At 39.5% G+C, this 7,931-nt stretch overlaps 1 pseudogene; it reads left to right on the forward strand.

The window, feature by feature from the left end:
• Window positions 1–537: 537 nt before the first annotated feature.
• On the forward strand, window positions 538–1,926 carry LOC110569838 (annotated as a pseudogene).
• Window positions 1,927–7,931: the final 6,005 nt, after the last annotated feature.

Genomic DNA, 7,931 nt, shown 5'->3' on the forward strand with positions numbered 1-7,931 from the left:
CAATCAATGTGGTACATTAACAAAATGAAGGATAGAAAGTACATAATCATCTCAGTTGATGCAGAAAAACATTTGACAAAGTTCAATACCCACTGGTGATAAAAAAAGCTCTCAACAAAATAGTACAGAAGGAACTTACATCAACCCAATAAAGGCCAATATGAAAAAAGTCCATAGCTAATACCATGATCAATGGGGAAAAAACTGAAAGCTTTTCCTATAAGATCCAGTACAAGGCAAAGATGCTAACTCTTGCCACTTCTGTTCAACATAGTACTGGAAGTTTTAGCCAGAACAATTAGACAAGAAATAGAAGTCTTCCAAATTGGAGAGGAAGAAGTAAAATTACCTCTGTTTGCAGATGACCATGATCATATATACAGAAAACTCTGAAGGCTCAACAACAGCTGTTAGAACTAATAAATGAATTCAGTAAAGTTGCAAAATTAAAAACCAACATATAAAAATCAGTAACGTTTCTATACACAAACAACTACCCAAAAAGGAAGTTAAGCAAACCACCTAGGCTGTGGGAAGATGCTGCAGGAGGCTGGTGACATGGAGGATGGGCAGCTTTCTTTCTTTTTTTTTTTTTAAGATTTTATTTATTTATTTGACAGAGAGAAACACAGCGAGAGAGGGAACACAAGCAGGGGGAGTGGGAGAGGGAGAAGCAGGCTTCCCGCCGGGCAGGGAGCCTGATGTGGCTCAATCCCAGGACCCTGGGACCATGACCTGAGCCGAAGGCAGACGCTTAACGACTGAGCCACACAGGCACCCTGATGGGCAGCTTTCTGACTTGGATTCTGACATGATAGTTGCACCCAGTGACAGGCCGCTGCAGGGACCAAAAACATTAGGTGGGGACAGCCCCGTGAGGCCCTTCCAGGGTACAGCAACACCAGTATCACATTATCAGACTGTTAAAAGTGTGGATTCAAGTGAAGAGAGTTTTTCTGATACAGATGATAACAGCTCTCTTTAGAAATGCAAGCAACAGAAATGTTTTAACCCTCCTCCCAAGCCAGAGCAGCCAGAAACCACCTGTTCCTGGAGAAGGTTAACAACATATGGGGTGCTGGGCTACAAGAACAGAATCAAGGTCCAGTGGCCACTGAACTTGCTATCTTGGGAATGGAGGGTGCTATTGACAGAAGCAGACAATGGGAGACCTACAATTATTTGCTTGCTAAGAAACTTAAGAGGAAATCTCAAGAACATACAAAAGAATTAGACAAAGACCTAGATGAATATATGCATGGTGGCAAAAGAATGGGATCAAAGGAAGAGGAAAATGGGCGAGGTCATCTCACACAGAACTGACCTCTTAAAGACAGGCCATGGGTTGGACTAGAAATGAACTCCAAAGGCCGGCATCAGATCACAGAGGACGATTCACAGGAGAAACTGGCTGATGAAATTTCTTTCAAGTTGCAGGAAATGTCTTTCAGCTTGCAGATCTTTCCAAAGAAAGATCTGACAGCACAAGTAGTGAGGATAATTGGGAACAAAAAGGCACCTGAACTTCTGATGGAAACTGCTGAAGTTGAACAAAATGCTGGCCTTTTTGTAATGAATGCTAGTTGAAGAAAAACACCAGGTGGAGTTTTCCTGGATCTCCTGAAAAACACTCCTAGCGTCAGCGAGGAACAAATGAAGGACATTTTCTACATTGAAAATGAAAAGGAGTAGGAACATAAAAAGGCTGCTAGGAAGAGAACACAAGTGTTGGGGAAAAAAGATGAAACAAGCTATTAAAAATCTAAATTTTCAAGAAGATGGCGATGCATCATGAGAAACTTTTGCAAGTGATAAATATGAGGCACTGGCCTCTCTTGACGAGCCCCCAGCAAGCCGTGGAGAGGCCAAGGCAGATGTAGAGGGAGCCACTGAGTTGACTGTTCTCACAATCTGGACATCTTTTAGTTCATTCCTAAATGGACTAAGGGATTTTGAGGAATAAACCTTTCTAAAATAACATATAAGAAGCCATTGCTACTGAGATTGCTTTGTTTCACTTTGCACTGATAAACATAAAAATCTGGAGAGAAAGAACGGTTTTCTTGTTTAAAATAAAATTGAATTTGTGGGAAGATGAAATTTTTTTTTTAAAGATTTATTTATTTGAGATAGCGAGAGTGAGCGAGCACAAGCTGGGAGGGGAAAGGGGGTGGGGTAAGGCAGAGAGTGAGAGGGAGAAGCAGACTCCCCGATGAGCAGGAGCCCCGAGGGGCTCGATCCCAGGACCCCTGGGATCAAGACCTGAGCTGAAGGCAGATGCTCAACCAACTAAACCACCCAGGTGCCACAGGAGATGAATGTTATTGATAGAAACATTCCTCATGTCCAACAAAATACTTAAAGGTATATAGCAGAGGATTTAATTTCTCAATCTGTTGCATGTGGTAATTATTACTAGTTGATAATTACTTTTGTCCAGGACATTGTAACATACTATTCACAAATTTGTTTTCTTTTTCTGATTTATCTTTGCAGCAAATTATGATTGGTTTCAAAACATTCCATTAAAAGATCCTAATAAGGTACATAAATTGTTAAGCTATTACAAATGCATTCAAATTTAGTTTTTCTGTGTTCTAAGAATTTTTAGGCAATTTTAAGGATAGAGACTAAAATTAAAATAGGTTTACACTGATGGCTCTTCCCACTTATTTGTCCAGAAATAAATTAACATCAGAAGCTTTTCAAAGAGGTATTGGCTCTTAACTTTAACTTTGTTTTTGACTTTTTTTTTTTTTTAAGGGAGGTTTTTTTGTTTTATTTTTTTTTTAAGATTTTATTTATTTATTTGACAGAAAGAGATGCAGCGAGAGAGGGAACACAAGCAGGGGGAGTGGGAGAGGGAGAAGCAGGCCTCCCATGGAGCAAGGAGCCCGATGTGGGGCTCGATCCCAGAACCCTGGGATCATGACCTGAGCCGAAGGCAGATGCTTAACCAACTGAGCCACCCAGGCACCCCTGTTTTTGACTTCTTTTTAATTAACTCATAAATGTGATCCATACCTGTGTAATTGCCATGGAAATTAAAAAATTTCCAGGGGTTGCCTAAGACTGTTTTACCTTATGTTTAAAAAGTTGGGTATTAAAAATGTTACCTTGGCAAAAAAAAAAAAAGAAAAGGAAGAAGAGAAAGAAAGAAAGAAAGAAAGAAAAAGAAAACAATCCCATTCATGACAGCAACAAAAAGAATAAACTACTTATGTATAAACTTAACCAAAGAGGTGAAAGACTGATAGGCTGAAATTATAAAATGAAGGAAATTAAAGAAGACACAGGTGAATGGAAAGACATCCCATGTTCATGGATTGGAAAAATTAATATCGATAAAATGTCCATAATATCCAAAATTATCTATAAATTCAGTATAATCTCTATTGAAATCACAAAGGTATTTTTTACAGAAATAGAAAAAAATTCCAATATTATTATGGAAAAAAAGACCCCAAATAAAGCTATCTTGAATAAGAAGAACAAAGCTAGAGGCATCATACTGAAATATATTTCAAAATATTTTACAAAGCTGCAGTAATCAAAACAGCATGGTACTGGCATAAGAATGGACATATAGATCAATGGAACAGAATAGAGAGCCCCCAAATAAGTCCACACAACTATAGTCAATTGATTTTTGACAAAAATACTAATGAGGGAAAGGATAGCCTCTTCCTTAAAGGATATAGGGAAAACTGGATATCTACATGAAGAAGGATGAAACTGGACTCTTATCTCACACTGTATACACAAATCAACTCAAAACGGATTGACAATGTAAATGTAAGACCTGAAACCATAAAATTAATAGAAGAAAACATAGGGGAGGGGTGCATGGGTGGCTCAGTCAGTTGAGTATCCAACTCTTGTTTTACCTCAGGTCTTGATGGGGAGGGGGGAATCAGTAACATGTGACAGGAGTTCATGTTCTGCTTTGGGCTCCATGCTGGGTGTGGAGACTACTTTAAAAAGAAAAAGAAAAGAAAACATAGCGAAAAGCTTCTACATTGGTTTGGACAATAATTTTTTAGATATCACCAAAAGCACATGCAACAAAAGCAAAAAATAGACAAATGAGATTACATCAAACCAAAAGGCTTCTGCACAGCAACAGAAACAATGAACAGAGTGAAAAGGCAACCTATGGAATGGGAGAATATATGTACAAGCTATATATCTGATAAGGGGTCAATACCCAAAATATACATCCAAAAATCAATAGCAAAAAAACAAGCCAATTATAAAATAGACAAAGGACTTGAATAGGTATTTCTCAAAAGAAGATATACAGATGACTAACAGGTGTATAAAAGGTGTTCAACATCACTAATCACCAGGGAAATGCAAATCCAAACTACCACGAGATATCACCTTGCACCTATTAGAATGGCAGTCATCATAAAGGCAAAAGATAAGTGTCAGAGAGGATGTGAATAATAGAAAACCCTTGCACACTGCTGATGGGAATATAAATTGGTTCTGCTGCTACGGAAAACAATGTGGAGGTTCCTCAAAAATGAAAACAGAACAAACTTATGATCCAGCAAACCTACTTCTGGATATAGAGCCAAAAGAAATGCAATCAATATCTCAAAGAGATATTTGCTCTCCTATGTTCACTGCAGCATTATTCACAATAGCCAAGATAAGGAAACAACCTGTCTATAGATGAATGGACAAAGAAAATGTTGCATATATACACAATGGAATATTATTCAGTCTTAAAAAAGAAGGAAATCCTGCCACTTAGGATAATATAGGTGAATCTGGACAACATTATGCTAAGTGAAATAAGCTTGAAACAGAAGGAAAAACACTGCATGACCCACCTTATATGTGTAATCTAAAATAGACTCATAGAGGCAGTGAGAATGGTAGTTACCAGGGGCTGGAGGGAAGGGGAAAAGCGGAAATGTGGTTCAGAGGTAAAGTTTCAGTGATACAAATAAGTTCTAGAGATCTAAAGCACAGCAATTAACCGTGACCACGGTTAATAGTGTATTGAGTACTTGAAATTTGCTAAGAGAGTAGTTGGTAAGTGTTCTGGCCGTGGAGAAGAGAATGGTTACTATGTGAGGTGATGGATATGCTAATTAATTCGACTAAGATGATTGTTTCACAATCAGACATATATCAAAACGTCAAGCTGTACAACTCAAATATATATATTTTAAATTGTCAATTATACCTCAGTAAGATGGGGAGGGGGGAATCAGTAACATGTGACAGGTAAAACAAAGTTTTTAGAAGAAGACACAGGAGACCACTGGCTGGATAGGGTACCACGTTGCATTTGGTTTATATGTCTCGTTTAATTTGTAGCTACCTCTCCAAGCCCCCTTACAGTTTCGTTGTTGAAGGAACCAGGCTCTTTGTCCTATAGAGTTTTCCACATCTTAGATTTTTCTGATTGCATCCCCATAGTACAAACCCATTTGGAATTCTGGTTTGAACAAACCAACTATTTTTTTTAAGGCTTTATTTATTTGAAAGAGAGAGAGTGAGAGAGAGAGCAGGAGCGGTGGGGTGAGGGGAGAGGGAGAAGCAGACTCCCCGCCAAGCAGGGAGCCTGATGCAGGGCTCGATCCCAGGACCCCGGGATCATGACCTGAGCAGAAGGCAGAACCTTAACTGACTGAGCCACCCAGGTGCCCCAAACCAACTGTTTTTAAAAATCATAAAATTATCAGGGAAACTGGAATAGTAACTGGTATTTGACAATATTTTAAAAGTTGTGTGAACTTTTTTATGTGTGACAGGGAGTTATAGTTATGTCTTTTAAGGAATTCTCATCTTTTAGGTGTACCCACTGAAACAAAATACGATGTTCCCAAGTAAACTAGCTGAGTGGAGGGAAGGCTGTGCTGGTAATGACCTAAGAGCAGGCTCTCTGGCACAAGGTGGGGGGAGGGGAGCCCTGATTTGTCGTATTCACCAATTTCCATGATGTAAACACGCCCATCACAGTGAAGTTCAGCTCCCAGTGGTACATCACTGAGCGTGGAGCTGGGAGGAGAGGGGTCAGACCAGCCCTCGGCCGACCCAGTTGTCCAGCTCCAGCACATCACCATTGGGCAGAGGCAAGAGACGGATGTGAGTTGGTATTTGCTGAAACAGAGTGATGGGTCCATTGGGGGTCACTATACTGCTCTAAATGTTTTTATTGAGCTATAATGGATATAACATTGTATTAGTTTCAGGTGCACAACAGAATGATTTGATACATGTATATATTCCAAAACGATCACCACAATCAGTTAACATCCATCCCCACTCATAGTTACAAACCTTTTTTTCTCTTGGGGTGACCGCTTTTAAGATCTACTCTCTTAGCAACTTTCAGACCTACGACACAGTCCTGTTAACTATCTCACCGGGCTGTACGTTACACCCCCATCTCATTCCGCATATGCTTGACGTTTTAACCAAATATTTAAAGAGAAGAACCCTAAATTGCAAGATTAAGTTTTTTTAAACCTTTTAATGTTATGACCGATCAGTGCAGATAATTATGAATAGGAATCCCATGATCACGTTGGTGCTACTTGACAACACTCAGAGCTACTACGTTATTGAGCGCCTACCACCCGCTCGACCCTGGCTTTAAGTGCTTTACAAAGGATAATGCAAGGGGCTCTTATCATCCTTGCTTTACAGATGAAGAAATTGAGGAGAAAGCCAAGCAATTTTCGTGGTTTATGCTCACACAGCCAAAAGTGGCAGAGTTGGGATACAAATCCAGGTAGTCAGGCTCCAGAGCCTGTGATTTTAACTCTGACCCAAGACACTTAATTTTACTTTATTTTGTTTTTTATTTATAATTTTGTTCTTTCCTTACATCATCTCTAAGACCATCACAGGACTCCAACTCATGACCCCGAGATCAAGAGTCACACGCTCCACTGCCTGAGCCAGCCAGGAAGCTCACTGAATTTTTAAAAAAATACCCAAAATGCTAGATTGGAAATAAACCTGGTGATGCAGCCCACTGGCAACATGCTGTTTAGGAGAACGGTTTTCTAATCACAGATCTGGTAAGTGCCTCCGTTAGACCAGAACTAAAGCGGGTGATGGTGACCAAGGCAGACCTGGCTCCTGTCTTCATGCAGCATGCCTCCGCTGGGAGGTAGAGCATATCTCCAAAATGGGATCTCATTTTTATGGGGCTGAGTGGAGCAGGATCAAGGGGATTGTTGATACATAAAGTTTTGGGTTAGTCTATTATCAACATGGTGTTCTAGTAGTTTCTCTGCATGAATCTGTTAAGAGTAATATTTCTATATGTTAAAAACACAACACAAGAAACAACACATGTTGGCGAGGATGTGGAAAAGGGGAACACTCGTGCACTGTTGGTGGGAATGGAAGCTGGTACAGCCACTGTGGAAAACAGTATGGAGGGTCCTCAAATAGTTAAAAATAGAGCTACCTTACAACCCAGCAATCACACTACTAGGTATTTACCCAAAAGATACAAAAACACTCATTCATGAGATCAAGCCCTGCATTGGGTTCTGTGCTCAGCACGGAGTCGGCTTGAGATTCTCTCTCCCTCTCCCTCTCCCCACCCCACTCGCGTGCTCTTTCTGTCTCTCACTAAAATAAATCAATCAATCTTAAAAAAAACCACACTAATTCAAAGGGATACATGCACCCCTATGTTTATTGCAGCATTATTTATAATAGCCAAAGTATGGAAGCAGCACAAATGTCTCCTGATAGATGAATGAATAAAGATGTGGGATATATATATGTATACACATATACATATATGTATATATACATATAATAATGCAATCCATATACATATATATAAACATTCCTTGGCCATAAAAAAGAATTAAATCCTACCATTTGCAATGACATGGATGGATCTAGAGAATATTATGCAAAGTGAAATAAGTCAGTCAGAGAAAGAC

This window comes from Neomonachus schauinslandi, chromosome 10 (assembly GCF_002201575.2).
Source record: "Neomonachus schauinslandi chromosome 10, ASM220157v2, whole genome shotgun sequence".
Classification (NCBI taxonomy): domain Eukaryota; kingdom Metazoa; phylum Chordata; class Mammalia; order Carnivora; family Phocidae; genus Neomonachus; species Neomonachus schauinslandi.